Genomic DNA, 20,345 nt, shown 5'->3' with positions numbered 1-20,345 from the left:
TTTTTTATACAGCCCAGGACCCCCTGCCTAGGGGTTGCATGGCCCACAGTGAGCTTGATTCTCCATCAGCAGTAAAGTCTGGACAATGCCCTACAGTCTTGCCTACAGGCAATCTGATGAGGCTTTTTTTCTTTTTTTCAGTTGAGGTTCCCTCTTCCCAGATTTGACTTTATCTAGGTTTGTGTCAAGTTGACAAAAACCAACAAGCACAGGGTCAACTTAAGAGTGACTGTACCACTGAGGAATATGACCACCCTTCACCCATTGACTGCTGGCAGCTTCACAGGGAGGAACCGGGCCACATGAGCCCCTCCTCTATCCGTGATCCTTGTGGGTTGGCTCAGTCTGGTGTGAGTAATCTCTTCTGCTCTAGGTGATGCTTCACAGCTCTCCTCATCCTCTGGCTCTCATATATTTTGCACCCCCTTGTTCCAAGATATGCTCTGAGCTTTGGCTGGGATGGGATGGTTATGGATGTCCCATTTAGAACTGAGAACAGTCACTTTTTCTCAGAACTTTAACCAGTTATGAGCCCCTGCATTCCACTGTAAAGAGAATCAAGACAGAGTAGAATGATTGTGACTGCATCTCACCTGTCATCTTGGGTCTCCTAATCACATTTCTTATTAAACTGCTTAAACATTGTACCAAAAGAAACAAAAATGTAAAACAGTAAGAATTTCTAGAATCCACCATACTAGCTATGTCTCCCTGGATGGAGATGGTGTGAGGCAAATGTACCCATTTTTAATGTTCAGACCTTTAGCTTTTTAGCTTTAGTTTAACTGCTTCTCAAAACCAGGCGCATGTGTGTGGCAATGTATTGAGGGATGTGAAGTCTTGAATGGAAAGGAATATATCGTGTGTGTGTGTGTGTGTGTGTGTGTGTGTGTGTGTGTGTGTGTGTGTGCGCGCGCGTGAGTGCGTGCATGCATGCTCAGCATACATGTGGAGGTCAGAAGAAAACCTGCAGGAGTTGATTTTCTCTTTCCACTATATGGGTCCAGGGGACAGAACTCAAGTCACCAGGCTTAGCAGCTCCTACCCTCTGAGCCATCTCTCTGGCCCCAAGAATGAGTACATTTTGATCTGAACAGGAAGTACAAGGCTTGAACCAACTCACCTTGGAACTGGTCCCTCTGGGCTGTCTCTGCCTCCCTGGCAGCTGGATCACTGCCCATTGAAGGGGCTGGAAGACAATGACAGGCAGGCCCAGGCATGGTCATAGCTGGTGCCTCCTGGGTACTTCATCAGGTAGCGATGCAAGGGTTACCTCAGAGTCAGTTTGGGGGAGGGAGTGGGGCGTCTGTTGTTTTCCCCTGCTCTAAGGATTGCTGCCAGAGCATCTGTGTGACTCAAACTTGCCTGTGCTTGGAGTCACTGAATCAGGATGGCTTTCCGGATTCTGATTTTGACACTATGCACTCTGGTTCTTCTTTTCCTCTGGCTGAATTTTTAAATCAGTTTGACATATATGACTATGGTTTCTATTTACCTGTCACTTGTTACCCTGGCATCTCATCTAGATGGAGTTGCTCCCTCATACCTGGTACAGATGCCCATGGATGGGAGCAGATTATATTCAACCTCAACCCTTAAAGATAGCAGGAGCCTGCCCTGCTGTATCTGATGGAGAGTCACTATAAACACCATGAACACGAATAGCTTGTGTCCTGCTGGCCTCTCTCTGGCCCCAAAGCTAAAAGCACACCCTGATACCCTCAGCAGAGTCTGGTTTGCACACAAACAAGCCAAGGTTCTGAAGGTGTGCTCAGTGTTTCCGAGGTTACTCTGCAAGGATGTGGGGTTTACACACTTAGTGTCTGTTAAGGCAGGAGAGCAGTTGTTCCCCACCCATGTCAGGAAATACCATAGACTTGGCAGGACTGATAAGGTCTTAGTTCTGGTCTCCTCTTCCCATAGCCCTCTAAAGTACAAGGCCACCCTTAGCAGTAGCACTACCCTTGAGTACTGAAAGGGGGTAGTGTGCAAGACCTTGTCTGTGAGGCCATGGCTTGCCAATCGGGGGAATCGAGGTGTCACCATGGATTCCATAGCAAAAGGCTATGAAGCTGAGACAGACAGAGAGCTTTAGACTCTTGACACCTTCACCCTAACCTTCTTGTTCACTCTTCTCTCACCTTTGTTCCAGAAGGGCCCGGAAATGCTATAATGTAAAAGGTTTGCAACAGCTAACAAGAGTGATTGTCTCCTCAGAGGTCTGGGAGAGGGCTTATTTATTATTATTATTATTATTATTATTATTATTATTATTATTATTATTATTTTCTGTTTCCTTAGCCTACAGCAGTTGGTACAGGCACATTCAGAATGGTATAACCGTGAACCAAGGAACTTTATTTTAAATGCCTCTTGACTGTTAGTACTGTTACCCTGTATTCACATAAAGACACTGCACCTTCTCTGAGTTTATAGGAAGGAAAAGCAGCACATGGGGAGCCCTTGCAAGGAACCTGCAGGATGGGGGTGAGTAGATAAGAGGCAGGCTGTGGGAAAGAGATGAAGCTCACCATGAGACTGATGGTAGGAGTCCCGGAAAGGGAGTGTGTCCAGGCACAGGTGATGAGAGCAAGAAGCTGTGGTCACAGTTTGAGGCAAGACCAAACTGTGAGGGTTGAGCTCTGGCCTCTGGGAGAACTCTGTTCCTGTGTTTTATTAAAACACAAAAACCAAAAACCCCTCTACGGTTGAAATTTTCCACCCCCACCCCACCCCCAACTGTGGTGGTAGGAGGGACAGTGGCAGACATGGAAGGGATCGAAAGGGTTAAAGAGGGCTGGTGGGGGGTTGTGATTCTGGTCCCACTTTGATAGTAAAAGACCTTGCAAGCTCCTACTAATCACTTGCAGAACAGCATAGGAGAGGAAGCTTGAGCAGGTGAGGGTTGTTGGGACACTGCCATGCTCAAGCCGCAGGTAGTAAAGCGCCGGCTCAGACTGGCAGCCAGCACACTTGGAAATGATGATACTCATAGTTCAGCCATCATCTTGCAGACAGTCAGGCCATGGCCTCTCCAACCTGGTACCCATGGCAACGTGGGTACCATTCCCTTCCATGTGTTGTATGATAGGCACCTCTGTCCTCATTGGGATGGGAGTTCTGCAGCACGACCCCTGAGGGCAAGCTGCTTGGCTCATAGTTGTGATCTTGGACTATCCTTCTATATGCTCTCAAATGATTGTATGTGACATGGCCTGTGTCTGGAGCTTGTTTTCTGTGACATGCCTATATACATACGGTCTTCATTTTTTCCCCACCTACACATGTGACCATCGTCAACATCAGCTTATTCACCTTTCTTCTCTACCACTGTCTCACTATCTCTGTGCAGATATTTATCAGTTACAATGAAAGAGTGGATCAACTGCAGAGCCCCCTCACAGATAGAATTTGGACTAAACAATCCTCGAAGTCAGATCACATGGAACTGCCCAAAACAGTGATGGTGAGAATGAGTTAAGCTAAAGATCCAGAGGAGAAGGAGGGTTGGATGGCAGTTCAGGGAGCATCACCCACCTTCCAGCACAAGCAGTCACCACTGCCACAGCTGTGTAACCAGCATTAGAGGAAATGAGACAAACAGAAACTGATGGTGAGGGCCAATGAGCTGGCTCAGTGAATAGAGGCACTTGCTGCTAAGCCTGATAATTTGAGTTCAAGCCCCAGAGCCCACATAGTAGAAGGGAAGAATTGATCCCACAAGTTGCCTCACTTCTATTCATGTTCACGGCATGGGCATGTCCACAGACATACATACACACCCATGTACATGAACATTAAGTAAATGTAATTAGAAATATATGTGGACAGCAATTGAGGAAAACACTCGATTTTGACCTTGGACCTTCACACACATGTATATGCCCACACTAATGAGTACATACACCATACACACCACAAACACCAACAAAACCCAGAAGCAGGTGGCACAAAGAGAAGGGAGCCTTTTGGAGGCTCAGGCCATGGCAGTTCCTATAAGGAAGCCCAGAGAGCTTCTTCCCTGCTGCTGTATGAAGATACAGTCAGCGGGCAACATACAGGCCAGTCCTGGGTCATTTGGAAATGACTCCAAACACTGTTGGATACACAGGGGCCATATGCTTCACTGTGACATGAGTTTGGAGGGAAGTCCATCTCTCCTGAGAAGGGCCACATCACACCTTACCAGATCCCACAGCGAGTCATCTGTCTCAAGTACTAGATCCAACACCTGGCCTAACAACAACCAAGAGCTTGAGTGACATTCAGAGTTCAGTGGTGGCAGGATGTCCCCACTGACCTCTGAGCTGATCTCCAAAGCTTCTTTCCCACAAGCAGCATGGTGCAGTATGAACACTCATGTGCCCAGTGGGAGCATTCACATTACCTAGTGGGAGCACTCTCACGTGCCCAGTGGGAGCATGTGTCCTGTGTGAACACTCATGTGTCTGCCAGGATTGCCTCCGCCCCCACCATGCACTAGTCATACCCATCTCAGAGAGCTTCCTGGCTTTAGCCAGGCTTGACATCCTGCAGGCTTGTTTTGGCGGAGCTACCAGCCACACCCAAGATCCAGGTTACTCTCTTCCCTGCCCCTTGTTAGGCACTGTGAACAAAATGAAGTTAGCTTCTATGTACTTGGTCAGTCATGTGATCCATGAACTCAGGCCTGCATCATCTCCCTATTTTTAACTTCCCAAAACAAGCAGGGGAGTGGCCCTTGGCATACTAAATCTGCCACCTCCCTGGTCTTGGACTCTCCAGCTCTGGAACTGTGAGGAGTAAGTCTGTTGTTTACAAGCCACACCACTAATGGCATTTTGTTGCAGCGGCCCATATGGGCTGACAAAAGACAACTCTGCTTCCCTTGGCAGATTCCCAGCCAGCTGCTGTTCCCACACTGCCAAGGGGAACACAACTGAGCTGGAGTGGAAAGATCACGTGCATTGTGTGCATTGGAAATGTCTCCTGCACTTTGAACAGCTCGACTGTGCCCTGCACCTCTCCCATCGGCTTCTCAGAAGTCTACCTCTGGCTGGTCCGAGAACGTTAACAATGTCAAGTACATTGTTTACATAGAACGTCTCAGCCCTTGCCCCTTTATACCCTGCTGGTGCATAAGGGCATGTGTGAGGTGGTTGATGGGAGAGTGATGAGGAAAGTCTGTGTGAAATGAGCGTGTTCCTCTAGCTTATTAGCTCCCTCCCCTTGACTCTTCCCCTCCCTTCTCATTCTCACCCTCCCCTCCCCTCCCATCAGTCCCCTTTGTCTCCTAGGCAGTTTTGATTCTGTCTTCATGTCATCTATACATACATGGCTTGATGAATCTGTACAAGGTCTAGGATCCACAAATGAGAGAAAACATGGGATTTTTGTTTTTCTGAGACTGACCCAATTCACTTAATATGGCTATCTCCAGTTGTGTGACCATGGCCTCATGTAACCCAGTATAATGAAATGATATAATAAAAAATTAAAAATAAAAAAAAAGAATGTGGACTGGCAGTGTTCATTTACCTTTGGGGAAAAAAAAGTAATATGGTTTTCCTGAGAGTTGGAAAAAACTATAAAGCATTACGGCTAACATCTTTTTACTTTTGGTATCACATTGACAGACAGGAGGTAGAGGCAAATCTGCTCATGTCTCCTGGAAATGATGCTGACCCAGTGAGTGACAGTCCCAACCAAGCTCATGCCGCTCCCTCTGCCGCCCACCTTAGCTCATCAATGTCCAAGATTCCAGTTCTCCACTGAGGGAACTCTATGGCTTGACTAGGACCCGCCAAGGCAAGTCTCCAGACATTGTCATTCCAACTCAATGGGAGGTGGACAAGGCATGGGTAGACTGGCCATCATTTTCAGTCCCTGTTCCTTTACAGCGTGCATTCCTGAGAACATGGCACTCCAACACAGGCCATGTCACCACCACAGTTGCCACAGTTATTCTTAAACATGTATGTAAGACTAGGAAAACATGGTCACAAATACTGGGTCTTGGTGAAAGGCTCCATCATGCTTGAGTCATATCTTTTCTGTGTATCCTAGAGAGTGTAGCATCCATGGATGAGCATCCCAGTAAGTAGGCTAGGGCATTTGTGACAAGGCAGTGGCTAGGACAGTCACAGACCACAGCATCTGTGCTTTCACTTTCTCCAAATCGCCTTCTATGACTGGGTACATCCTCTAAAGAAAGACACGTGTCAGTATCCTGAATTTTACATCCTGGGAGATGGGGCCAGGTATAAGGGCCTTGGGTCAGCACAGATTGCTCCAGGAATGGATTGATCTCTCTCCTGGTAATGTCTTAGCTGACCAGGGAGTTTTGTCCCCTTTTGTCTTTCTCATAAACATTTTCCATACACACACACACACACCAGTACACCAGTCTTGGGTGCTTTGCTATAGCAACAGCAAACAAACTAGACTGGTCCAGGCAGGCAGGTGGGGCAGCAGGGACTCTGCCTTTCAGGGAATGCTGTCCTAGAGAACACTGTCCTCTGAGGCCAAATAGCCGCCATCTTCATGAATTCAGCTGTGTCTTCTTGCAAAAGATCACAGCTAGGCACGGTAACCTTCCCTAATAGAAAGAGGGAGCAGGGAGAGTCATAGGACCCTCACCTGAGTGTTCAGCCACTCCAACCAACCAGTTGAATGTGATTCTGCCCTAATTGCATGTGGCCTCAGGTGTTTCAGAGAGGATCTGGAGTGTGTAGATATAGAAGGATGAGGGGAAGGATCTCCATCTATGCAGCCATAGGAGGTATAGACCTTCCAGTATGGCTACTTTAAGGTCACCCATGCCCCCTACCCAAACAAGAACACAGAATACCTACTGCTGGCACAACTTAACACTGATTCTAGAGCAGAGATGAGAAGCTGAGTGTGTTCCTTAGCCACTGTGTGTGGAGGACATGGAAATGAATATGCTGGAAGGTGAACCTCTGGGGTGTGTTGTCTTTTACCCTCTGAACTCTTTCGGCTCTTTGGGGGCCTGCTACCCTGCTACCCAGTTCCCAAATAAATCACATGGAATCTTATTATTGCTTACGAATGCCCAGCCTTAGCTTGATTTGTTTCTAGCCAGCTTTTCTTAAATTATCTTGTCTATCTTTTGCCTTTGGGCTTTTATCTTTCTCTATTTTATATACCTTTCTTTGCTTCTTATTCCATGGTTTGCTATGTAGCTGGGTGGCTGACTCCTGGATTCTTCCTCTCCTTTTTCTCTTGCTCTTCAGCCTTTTCTTCTTTCACAGGTGTCTATTTATTCTCTCTACCGGCCAGCCACACCTATCCATTCTCTTGCCTTGCTATTGGCTCTTCAGCTTTTTATTTGACCAATCAGGTGCTTTAGCCAGGCAAAGACTCACAGCTTCTCAGAGTTAAACAAGTGGAACACAAAAGAATGCAACATATCTTTTCATCATCAAACAAATGTTCCACAGAATAAATAAATGTAACACATCTTCAAATAATATTCCACAACAAGGGTGCCAATTACAAATGATGTTTCCACACCAGCCACAAGTGGTGCAAGCCTGTGACCCCAGGATTCAGAAGACTGGGGAGGAGGATTGTGAGCTCTGGGCAAACCTGGGCTACACAGCAAGACTCCATTCCAAAACCATGAAAAACTAGCCAGGCAGTGGTAGTACATGTCTTTAATCCCAGCACTTGGAAGGCAGAGGCAGGCGGATCCCTGTGATTTTGAGGCAAGCCTGGTCTACAAGAGGTAGTTCCAGGATAGGCTCCAAAGCTACAGAGAAACCCTGTCTCAAAAAAGCAAAACCAAAAACACAAAAGACTTTTTAACAGGCCAGGTGAGGTGGGAGGCAAAAGCTAGCTGATCCACTCTGAGTTCAAGGTCAGCCTGGTTTCATAATGAGTTCCCAGCCAACTAGGGATACATAGTGAGACCCATTTAAAAACAAAGCAAAGCAAAACAAAGCAAAACAAATAAACAAAAAACTATATCAAAAGTAGTTGTTATTATCTTGTTTCTTGTCCCCACCTGCAGAATTCTGAACCCAGCAATGACTGTAGCAGCAAGACAAACAAGGGAGGCAGCCTTTCCTCCCCTGACACAAGGGGCTCAGAGGGCTTTGTGCTCACAGACAGGCACTAGGGGAACCTGGAATGTTAAGCACACTGGGTTGTCCCATCAAGAGAAGGAATACAAAAACTTATCTGCCCAGAAAGCTGGATCCAGTATACTTTCTAGCCTAGTGACCTTTACACTCTCTGTGTGGCTAGAGACTTTTCTGTTGTTCTTTCGTTACAGTTATAAGAATAAAAGCTGGAGAAGGGGTGGGGGTGAGTGGGGTCCCAAGGTAAGGGACCACATGGGAGAGCATAGCAGGTTCCATAGCAGGTGAGGGTGACCGAGGCGGGAGGGAATAACACGCCAGGTAATAGAGCTTAAATGAGGAGTTTATGTAGAAAGGGGAGTGAGGGAGAAGAGAAGAGACATAGAGTAACCGGGAACAGAAGAGAAGAGAGCAGGAGAGAAGAGGGGAGTAGCTGATGCCCAACCAAAGCAGGAGAGAGAGCAAAAGAGAGCATAAGTGGGTAGGGGTCTGACTTTTAAAGGGGTTCTTTGCACCTACCTACAGACTAGTACTCATGGAACCCTGGGCTGACCAGGATATTGCCTGAGAGCATTCTGCCAGGTGACAGGGGCAGGCCAGCATAATGCCTGAATCCTTACATTTTCCAGTACCCACCCTATTCCAGACCTTTCATAAATTTGTTTTTCTCAGTCAATTTATAGAACCTATCTGCATGGACTTGAGTTTTCCTATAGTCATGATCTATAGTTTAATTTGTTACTCAAGGAGATTGATGTATACTTTGTTGTGCAGGCAGGATTGAGTTATTAATCATCACCAGAATAATTTTCACCAAATTGTGCTGTGCTTAAATATGCCTCAAATAAACCACTCGGGATCAGATACCCAAAGTCTGAACCAACACTGGCTACTGAGTCATGTCCCAGAGACACCCCCACCCCCGAGCTCAAAGGAAAGGTCTGGTACAAAATGCAAATGAACAACATGGGAAGACACTGGAGCTGGGGTTTTCTTAGTACACTGCTGGTTAGTCAAGGCTGGAATAAGGAGACATCCCTAGCAGTGACCTCCCAAAGGTCACTTTCTTTTGTTTTTGTTTTTGAGGTGTGTGTGTGTGCATGTTTGCATGCGGGGGACCAACCCAGGGCTGTGCACATGCTATACCAGCACCCGCCATGGGGCTTCCCACAGCCTGGGCATCATTTTAAGATGCCAGAGTTTTCCATACTTATCCTCAGCGCCGAGCCAGCCAGGGAAAGACAGAGCAAGGCAAGGCACATCGAGTACCTCTGCCACCACTGCCACCAGAAGTTCTGGAAGGCCATTCCCCCACCACTACCAGGAACAACGCTTCATGCCTTCAAAGCTATTTCCAGGAGAAGAGCATTTAAAGAGTTCATTGGGAAGGAAGGAAAGGTGGGGGTGGGAAGGAGAAGTACTTCTGGGGGATCTGAGGCTGTCTAAGATACCTGGAGGTGGGGAGAGCTGTTTAAGGTGGTTGCCTAGTGCCACCTTCAGTAGGGTGCACTGACTACAGGGCCTTGCTAGCTACAGGCACTTCAGACAGCAGGCTCTCCCGCCTCAGTTTCTACCTTTCTCCCCTTTTCACTGCGGCACTGGGCCCTTTAAGAGATCCTCATGTTTTCCCAGAATGCCTCTTGTAAACCCAGGTCATACACACGCAGGAGGCATCTTGGGGAGAGCCTCCCCCCACCTCGTGCCTGTGTATTTAAGTTTATTTTTTGGCATCTTGTGATGTTCTTTGTGTTGCACTAATTTTCCAGTTATTTTCTCTAAAATGCATAACCCTCATCACAAACTCTAACCTTCCCGGGGTTTTCATGCCTGCATCTTTGCAGTGAATGCTGTACTTATCATTGTTGCTTATTGTAGTTGCTGTGAATTCCACGGCAGAGTAGGAAATTTTATGTAGTGTTACTAGAGATTTAAAGTTTTTGACTTTCGAATTTATTGTTGGGGTTAGGATGTCATTAGTGGGGGAAAAGGCCTATAACAAAAGGGCCCGCTGGCACCATTAACAACGGAGACTCTGGGCTCATATTTAATGCATAAGTCTCGGTAATGGATACTCTTTGTTAGTCATAAAACGTTCAAATGACTCACAGATGTGTGGCCCTCGCAGCTGTTCCTCCACAGCTAATGGCACTGGCTTCCACTCAGAGGAGTTTTGTACCAAAGGAGTCTGGCAGCGGCAGCAGGTCTTGCAATATTCCCACTGAGAGGGTTGTTTGCTGTCAGCAGAGGCCACAATGACAAACCACTAAAGGCAAAGGGTAGAAGCTGGCCGATAGGCCAGGAAGGCTATGTCTCCTGCTTTCTGAAGGGGAGCCTCAGCTGCAGAATTCTCACTCCCACTCAATTCAGGTTGCTTGATTGATGGAAACCCTTTCTGCCTCTGCTCACAACCCTGCCCATGCTCACACCACTGCCCCGCCTCTGCTCACACTCCTACCTCTGTTCACACCCCTGCCTCTGCTCACACCCCTGCCCCTGCCTCTGCTCATACTCTTGCCTCTGCCTCTTGAGTGCTGGGATTAAAGATGTGTACCATCATGCTGGCTAAAGATGTTGTTTTATTATTTTTAAAGATTTACTAGTTTTATGTATATGAGTGCTCTTTGCTCTTTCTGCATGTAAGCTTTTATGCCAGAAGAGGGCATCAGATCCCACTATAGATGGCGGTGAGCCACTATGTAGTTGCTGGAAATTGAACTCAGGACCTCTGGAAGAGCAACTGGTGCTCTTAACCACTGGACCATATCTCTAGGCCCCTTGCTATATATATCAAGAAGACGGTATCATGTCAGATCCCCTGTAGCTGGAGTTACAGGTGGTTACAGGTGTGTGTGTACATGGCAACTGCCCTAGAACCTATCAATTACCAATAGTTTGGCAGCAAGGGGTAGACCCCCCAGTGTAGATAAAAGGCTCAGGTGGTAAAGCACTTGCCTGACAGTGGGGAATCTGAACTCAACCCCCAGTAACATGGTTACTGTTGTTGTTAGTTTTAGATTTATTTGGTATGTGTATATGAGTGTTTTACCTGCATATATATCTATATACCACATTTGCCTAAGGACCACAAAGGCCAGAAATGGGTGTCAGATACCCATACTCCATGGGAGACCAGAGTACAGAGAGCTGTCAGGCAAGATCCTCAGACCTCAAAGACCTGTCAGGGGAAAAATCATAACTGAGATCTCTCTGTGGGGTGGTGTTCACTAAAACTTTCCCCATAGGAGTACAATATACAGCATACTGTGTGCGACAGCAAAAACAAGACACACTCTCTGAGTCTCAGGTGACCAGCTGATCATGTGCTCACACTAAGTTTTTAAACAACAACCTTATGAGTAAATGTGACTTTGGATTTAGACTTCCTATTACTCTTTAAAAACACAAACAAAACAAGATTTCACTATGTAGCATTTGTAGCCTCAAACTCAGAAATGCTCCTGCCTCCCAGTCCCTATTTACCCTTTAAAGAAACTACACTTTTGGGTTCATGGAGTAAACTCTTCATGTCTTTACATATCAGGGACTGGAGCAAATCCATGTAACTAATCTGTTTGAACACTGTTGTGACAGTTGCATTTTGTAGTAGGGTTCTAAAAGTGCCTGGTAACTAAATTACATACACACTAAGATCATTTGTAGGGTAGTTTTCTTTACCTTTTGAGGGTACCTGGGTGAAATTAATTTTGGCCATCTTTTCCAGATTCTATATCATTATCATGTTTTTCAAGACAGGGTTTCTCTGTGTCGCTTTGGAGCCTATCCTGGAGCTGGCTGTGTAGACCAGGCTGGCCTTGAACTCACAGAATTCTGCCTGCCTCTGCTTCCCCAGTGCTGGGATTAAAGGTGTTTGTCACCATAGTGTGGCTTGGGCGGGATTCTTAACTCTCAATGCCTTTATTTCTCCATAAAATTGAGCTAATAATACTTGTCCATATTGTAGTGAAACAGTTTAACATCTAGGATTTGCCTCCAAAGGGAAAGGGCTGGGTATGTGGCTTTGTGGCAGATTACTTGCTTTACATGTATGACAAAACAATCATTAAATAAAACAATTCAAGAAGATAAAGAGATAGGAAATAGAAAAAACAAGATTGATACAATGTTATTATGTTTTTATTCTCTCTTTCTCTCTCTCTCTCTCTCTCTCTCTCTGTGTGTGTGTGTGTGTGTAGGTGGGTACATGTGTGATGGGGATTGAATGGAGGGGCTCATAGATGTTAAGCATGTGTCCTACAGTTAAGCTGTTCCCCTAGATCTTAATTTTGCAGCTGATCACATAGGTTCATTAATATGCTCCTCTCTACCTTCTTGCATACAAAAATGTCCAAAATAATAACTAAAAATAACTTTAGTAACACCTGGCCCTGCTGAACACATTAAAAAAACCAAAAAACTAACTTCAAACAGTCCTCTCAGGGTGCCTTCATTCCTTGGAGAAGGCTGCATCATAAATAAGATTTTTGCATTACTATTCTGTGGCCAAAAATGATTGCATTATGCCTTAAGGGATTGTTGACAAGGAGACAGAAAATAGATTAGAACCCTGGGGAAGAATGGCTGCGAAGAACGAAGATAAAGCTTTCAAACAGGGGCTGCTATGCAGGGGATTTGCTTTTAACATGAGGAATGGGAACCCCATCTGGGCTCATTGGTGATGAAGGGCATAAACTCCAAATATATCAAAGATATGTTGCCTTCTAGCTGACAATTTATTTCTGGCGTTCCATGTGTATAGCATTTCTAACCCAACAAATGATAAATAATACCTTTTTATTTATAAATCAGTGGCTCCCAGGCAGGTACACACATTGAATACAAAGAGGCCCCTGAGGAAGCTGGGTAATCCTCACCATGTTGAACAAGGGGACAGATCTGCTGAGTGCAGGGATTTGGGTGCCAGTGAGAGAATCCAGTACTCATAGGATACTGTGACTGTCAGAGCACAGACCTTGTGACAAGTGCAATGAGTGGTCTAGACTGGGCAAGTATTGCTATGCATTTTGAAACTATTTGTCCACCGTTCGAAAATGGAGATCTGGTGCTGGACAGAAGGCTCAACAGTTAAGAGCACTTTACTACTGTTACAGAGGACCTGGCTTCAGCTCCCAGAACTCATGCAGAGGTTCACAACCATACATAACTCCAGTTCCAGGAGATCCAACCCTCTTTTATGACCTTTGAAGGTACCAGGCACACATGTGGCGTATATACAGACATGCAGGCAAAACACCCATACACATAAAATCTAAAAAAGAAAGTTTTCTAAGTCAGGAACTGATTCCTGTGAGGTGGCTCAGCAGAAAAAGGTATCTACCACCAAACCCAACGACTAGAGTTTGGTCCCTAGAACCCACATATAGGAGGAGGAATTGGACTCTTATGGGCTGTTCTTTTAGTCTCACATGTGCATCAAGGTGCATGAACCCCTTACACAATAAAAATAAAGAAGTAAATAAATGTACAGATGATTATCAACCACCCCATGCCTGTGCTTTCGGATGGGTGTGTGATTGTGTTATTATTGGTGTCTTTGAATCCCCTACACTTTCTATGATAAGCGTGTCTTGAGTCCATTAAACAGCCCTGAGAAAGGAAAAGACCCCATCACTTTACCCGCAGCCTTCTCTCCCTGCAGGACTTATAGATACAGTGATCTACAAACACAGGGAACCTTCTAGAGAGTGGGGACACCAAGTCCAGCACTCTACGTGATGAACCATAGAGCTATTCCACAACACAATGATCATGAAGAAAAGAGAAACACATCTTTCTGAGACTTAAAGAAGAAAATATGACAAATTATCCTCCAGTTCTGGGATATAAGGCGCTGAGTTCACCTCTTGGTGAAGAAAGTCAGCCATTGGCAGAGCCAGGAGGTAGAGAAATGGAGAGAGGATGCTGTGTGTAGCTGATAAGAGGGAGCTTGTGTGCATTTACATGGGGGAGACTCTCCATCACTTGCAGAAGGGCATCCTCCTGTATATGAACTCAAGATCATAAGGATATGTTCAAAAAGATGATACCCAGAGGTAGAGTTCAGTCCCTACAAGTTCTTCCAAAGAGCCTTAGTTCAGATGAAACACAAGGCCAATTAAATCCTTTAAAGGGGTAGCAGCTTTTCCCTAAGTATAAGAGTCTGGCCTAAAAGTGTCTGTTCAGGGGCTGGAGAGATGGCTCAGAGGTTAAGAGCATTGGCTGCTTTTCCAGAGATCCTGAGTTCAATTCCCAGCAACCACATGGTGGCTCACAACCATCTCTAGTGAGATCTGTGCCTTCTTCTGGTGTGCAGGCATACATAAATGCAGAATGAACACTGTATACATAATAAATAAACCTTTTTTAAAAAATGTGTGTTTGGTGGCCTCCCTGGATGCCAACAGCCCCATTTCATTTTGTTTTGTTTCCAAGCAGCATTTCACTAAGTAGCCCAGGCTGGCCTCCAATTCTCAATCCTCCTGTCTCAGCGTCCAAAGAGCTGGTGTAACGAGTATGGTTTTTCCGCCTGCTGCCTGGTCTTGTCCTGCCTTGTCCCGCCACTGCACCAGCCCCAATTAACACACCAAGACTCTGTATTTGATATTATGCTGTTGGCCAGATGCTAGTTTCTAATCGGCTAGCTCTGTCTTAATTATTAACCCATTTCTGCTGATCTATGTATTTCTCTTACCGGGGAGCCGGCTGGCATACTGCTTTCTCCAGACTCTCCATCTTGACTCCCCCTTCCTCCTTCCTATTTCCTCCTTGTCTCCTAGTCCCTCCTATCTTCCTTTCCTATTGGCCAACAGTGCTTTATTCATTAACCAGTATGAGAAACATATACAGAATGACATCTCCCATCAAGCTGGGCTCCAGGTAGGAGACATCACAGCCAGCTTTCCAATTTAAAAGAAAGTTATAAAATGCCTTCTTTCCATCACAAAAATAAGCAAGCAAGCCAACTATGTAAACCCATACACAGGAGAGTCTTTGGCCAATCAGGATCTCCAGTGAGCAGGATGAAGGGTTTGAACTTGTCTAGTTTACAAAACCCTTTGGGGATAATGATGGCAAGGACTTCCTAGGGAGAAGTTTTGACTAAGTGACAAATGCTACTTGAAAGACTTTGGGAACTTTTTTTAATTTTGAGATTTATTTTATGTATGAAATCATAATCTGTATATATGACTTTATGCCAGAAGAGGATATCAGATCCCATTATAGATAGTTGTGAGCTACCATGTGGGTGGGAATTGAACTCAGGACCTCTGGAAGAGCAGTTGGTGCTCTTAACCACTGAGCCATCTCCCCAACCCCATTTTGGAAACCTTTATGAATGCTTAATGGGCACTAAACTAATTATGTATTATTTCCAATCAGTTGTTAATGTTAAGTCTTTCTAAAGATCTTTATTGATTAAGGTTTTGTGGTTCTAAAGTCAGGTATGGAGGCACATGTCTTTAATACCAATGCTTGGGAGGCAGAGGGAAGACGATCTGAGTTTGGGGCCAGCCTGGTCTACAAAGCGAGTTCTAGGACAGCCAGAGATATGCAGTGAGACCCCATCTCCAAACAAACAAGACTTCATGGTCCTTGCTCATATAGAATGGTACAAGAAGTCAGTTATTTATAGGACACAAGTATATGTCACCCTGAATACACCTCACGAGCATAAATAGATAATTCAGAGACCAGTAGACACCAGAGATCCTTTGGGGGGGGTAGAGGGAGGGAGAGGCATCTTGTATAAGAAGTCTTCTCTCTCCCCATGTCTCTCCAGAGATTTAAATCTGCATCATAATTCTTGAGTTGGCCACTTGGTTTTCCCATACAGGGTCACCTTATCATAGCCTGCTTTCCCTGGGCTTTAGAGAACTTGTTTAAGCCACCTCTGGGGCCCCTCACCCCTGGATTTCTTCCTCATACACTAGGAGCTATACAGATTACACTTTTGCATGCTTTTCTTTTGTTAATTTGCCTTTTCTAACAGGGACCCCAGCAAATACCTGAAAAAGGAAGGAGAAAGAGACTGCTTTTTCCTTCCTGCACAGTGATCATGAAGAATATTTCTGGTGTTGGGGATGGGGGCAGTGCCTGGGAGCTAGCTTTGAACTTGTTCTCTGTAGAGCAGGCTATATCTTGAGGCTTCTGCTTTAGACTTCTGAGTACATTCTGTCTTGTTTTCACTCCACTCATTAAGTTCCCACTGATACTGCCTGATACTTGCATACACATGTACACACACACACACACACACACACACACACACACACACACACACACACAAAGGCCTCAATACATACATGAATAATGTGCGGAAGGGGGCCAAGGATGAGGGCAGCCTGCTCTCCTAGGTGGGAAGCCAGAGAAGCAGCACTGTGGGCGCTGAGGGACCCCACCCACAAGGCCACCCTCTTTGTCTTCACTGGCTCTGTGTTGGGGAAGCAGAAATCTTGTATTTGAATATCTCTGGGTATCAAATGGCAACTTTTCACTTTGGCATGATGAGAAGGACAGCTAGGAACAAGTGGCCAATAAGGAAGGTTTTCTTTGAGCTTGACAATTCTTTTCATGGATTAACTCCGCAGGTCCAGTGTTAGTCTTGTCTTGCTCCACACATCTCAGTTGTTCATGTGAAGTCTCTTCAGATATGCCACTTGAGTCTGCAGAGACCAGCCACAGCCAGGTTTCCCCCTTTCCCTCTTCTCCCACCCTCTTCAATCCTCAACCAGGCTGAGGGGGAGAAGGTCCTCTCCAGGACACAGTGTCTGACCCCTGCTGCCTGTGTGGCCAGAAAGGAAAGTGCCTTGGTGACACTGCTGCCTGCAGATGGGAAGCAGGATGGCAGGAGTTCAAAAGCACCTTTCCTGGGTGGGTCTTCCTACACCTTGCCTCTCATAGTCCACAGCAAGTGGCCAGCCAGGACAACAGGCATCCAGAACTGTCCTTGACTGTCCACAGTGGGGGACAAGACAGTGGTGTGAGATGTCACTGAAGCATATGAGAGTCCAAGCAAAGACAAGAAGGGTTTAGAATGGCAGAATTCTTCTGAGAAGCATAATGTGTGGGCTGGAGACATCTACACCCACCCTCCCACACACACCCATCTATACATCCATCTACACATCCATCCATCCACTATCTAACCACCCACTCATCCACCCATCCATACACTCACCCACCTATCCATCCATCTGTCCTTCCTTCCTTTCTTCTTTCTCAGGTTTATTTCAAGGAACTTGGGGCTGTTAAGTGTGAGGTCTGCAGGTGCAGTGAAGTTCAAGTTTCCCTCTACAGTTTTGCAAACTGAGTGCGCTGAAACTGACAGCAGGCAGGATGGTGGGAGAAAAGTGGACAGATTTATTAAAATGCACATGTGCACAGAAGCCATACAAAACATGAAAATCAGAGAAGGGCCAGATGGCTGGAGCTTAAGCACCTTTCCTTACTGGGTGAGGGAAGAGGGAATGAGTGGACAGCATTTCAGAGAGAGGGAGGGCAGGCCCAGTGATTTGTAGAGAAATGAATTGGCCTGAAGGATACATGGAGGCTTGGCACAAAGTGCTCTGGGCTCTGGGGAAGGTAGTGACAAGTTGTGAAAAAGCAGGTGGCAGGCTGCATTGGAGCAAAGGCCTTCTTACAACATGGGTGAAGCCTTGGAAAGAAGGCATGCACCGCGTAAATGCCTGGTGGAGTCTTTCCCTTGTTGCCCCCTCATTCCTGCTATCCTAATCATGTAGAAGTGAACTTACCATTCGGAGACATCAGAGAACACAGTTCCTACCTCAGCAACTCTGCTCCAGCTTCTTGCCTTCCTTGCTGTGAGTTCATTTTCCCTGCTAGTGGGGTACAGGGGGAGTCCAAGTCAGTTGTACTGCTCTTGGAGAAAACCAAAACTAAAAAACAAGAAAACAACTCCTCAATCAGGCAAGAGACTTCAGAGAGAGCCCTGCCCATACTCGGGGCAGGACCTGAGATCAAGAAGCCAATCATCAAAGGTACAGTTTCTCAGACCTGATTTCCTTTGGTTCTGAGTGCTCTGCAAGCCATGCACTGCACTTCAGGAGATTGTTTTGCAATGATGAACACCAGAGTACACAGCTGCCTGGCCATCGTCTATGCTGTCTCTGGAGACCAAGGCCACATGGTGGCAGAATTCCTTCCTTCCTGGGCCCTATCTTCTCTCTTAAGGTCTTAAGTCAAGGGACTGAGACCGGGCCACATCATGGAGGGTTAGCTGCTTTAACCAAGTATGATGTCAATGTCGTTGTCACCTGAACTTACTTTCACAAAAACAGGTCATCTCCTTGACAGCTTACCAATGAGACAGCAGCAAAAACCTCTCCTGCTGGTGCCATCTGTTACCATCACATACCTGCTGGTTTTTGTTTGTTTGTTTTTAAGCTGTTATGACACATACCTGTAATCCTAGGTAGAAGGCTGAGGCAGGAGAGTCAGATTATTGTCAGTTTCTTATTTTCTTTTTTCAGGCTCAGTTTTTTTTTTTTTTTTTTTCTCCATTCCTTCCTCTCTTATTTCTCCTCCCTCCTTCCTCCCCTCCTGCCCTTTCTTTCTCCCTCTCTCTTGTCTTTCCTTCCTTCTTCCCCCTCTCTTCTCTTTTTCCTCTCTTCCTCCCACTTTTCCTTCATCCCTTCCAGACATTTTTAGTGCTAGAAGTAGAACCCAGGGTTCCTGTGCATGCTGGACAATAAGCTGCATCCCAAGGCCTGCTGGGTTTATTTTTATGGAATACTCTTTTGTTTAGTTTTGGGTTTTGGGTTCTTTTGTTGTTTGAGACAGGGTTTCTCTGTGTTACCCTGGCTGTCCCGGAACTCTATAGACCAGGCTGGCCTCAAACTCAGAGATTCCCCTGCCTCTGCCTCCCAATGCTGGTGTTAAAGGTGTGCATTACCACTGGAATACTCCTTTTTATTTGAAAGAACAACTAACTGACACATCCCAGCTATCCCAGCCTTGAGTACTAGGGAGAAAGACTCTGAACTCAGGTCTCCATGCTTGTGCACTTGCTACTTAGACTCCTGGGCAGATGATTTCTTTAAAATAAGCAATAAAATCAGACCTAGTGTACACCCCACCTCAGGGTCCCAGCTGCTCAGTGAGCACAGAAGTTCACAACCAGACTGAAAACATAATGGGCCTGTGCTTTCAACCATGGACAGTGCTAGCTAGCCCTTTGGTTGTGAGAAATAAAATCTGATATTGCAAGCTAAAATCCTGGAGAACTTATATCTGTGACGTAAACTTGATCACTTTCTGCTGTTGACTCTTAGGAAGGAGGCAGGGCCACTAACAACCAGGGTTTTGTTTAATTTAGTGAAAATGGCCAACATTTGGTACATCTGCACAATCTGTGACCAGATGCTTCCAAATGGCCCTGTGGTAGAATCCCACGTGGGTAATGTGTCTATTGGTCAAGCCCAAGCAGTAGTGGCTTTTAGTTTATCAATGTGACATCCATGACTGTACCTAAATCTACTGCCAATGGCCCAGCCTTGTCAGAAACAGCCACATGGAATTTGGCAGAACTTCATGTCATCTCTAAAGGCTACCTAAATCCTACTTTACATTCCGGCTTCAGACCTGTCTTCGAGGCCTCATTCTTCATGCACATCAGCCAGAGTTATAAATCACCAATCGCTGAATGCGGAAGCAAATAGGGGCAATCTGGCTGTCCTCCATTAAGCCAGATGTTGAAGGAATTTGCCAAAATGTTAAACAATGTCACCCTCCTTGTTGTCTGTTCTTTGTTTGGGGAAATCTTTTCTTAAATGTTTAGGTTATCAAAAGTGGGACAGACTAGGTTTTTAAAAAAATTTTTGTTGTTGTTGTTTTGTTTTGTTTTTAGTTCTGTTTCAGTTTTTGGGAGTGTGTGTTTGCATGAGGAGTGTATGCTCGCATGAGCCGGAAGCCAGCTAGCCAGGGAAAGAGAGACAGCTCAGGCTCCAGCCCGGGAGTGTTCAGTAGTATAAACAAACAGTCCTATCCCCAACTCTTGGGAATTTAGTCTTCTTAACTGTTTAGGAAATTCCATATCATCAGGAGGTGAAGCGAGGAGACAGAAAGTGTAGCAGCAAACTAGAATCAAATTGATCTTAGAGATCAGTGACACTGCTTCATACCCACCAAGAGAGAGGGAGAGAGAGAGAGGGAGGGAGAGAGAGGGAGGGAGGGAGAGAGAGGGGGAGGGAGGAAGAGAGAGAGAGGGAGGGAGGGAAGGAGGGAGAGGGGGGAGGGGAGGGAGGG

This window comes from Phodopus roborovskii, unplaced genomic scaffold, assembly GCF_943737965.1.
Source record: "Phodopus roborovskii unplaced genomic scaffold, PHOROB, whole genome shotgun sequence".
Taxonomy (NCBI): Eukaryota; Metazoa; Chordata; class Mammalia; order Rodentia; family Cricetidae; genus Phodopus; species Phodopus roborovskii.
Note: the sequence above shows the minus strand (reverse complement) of the source record.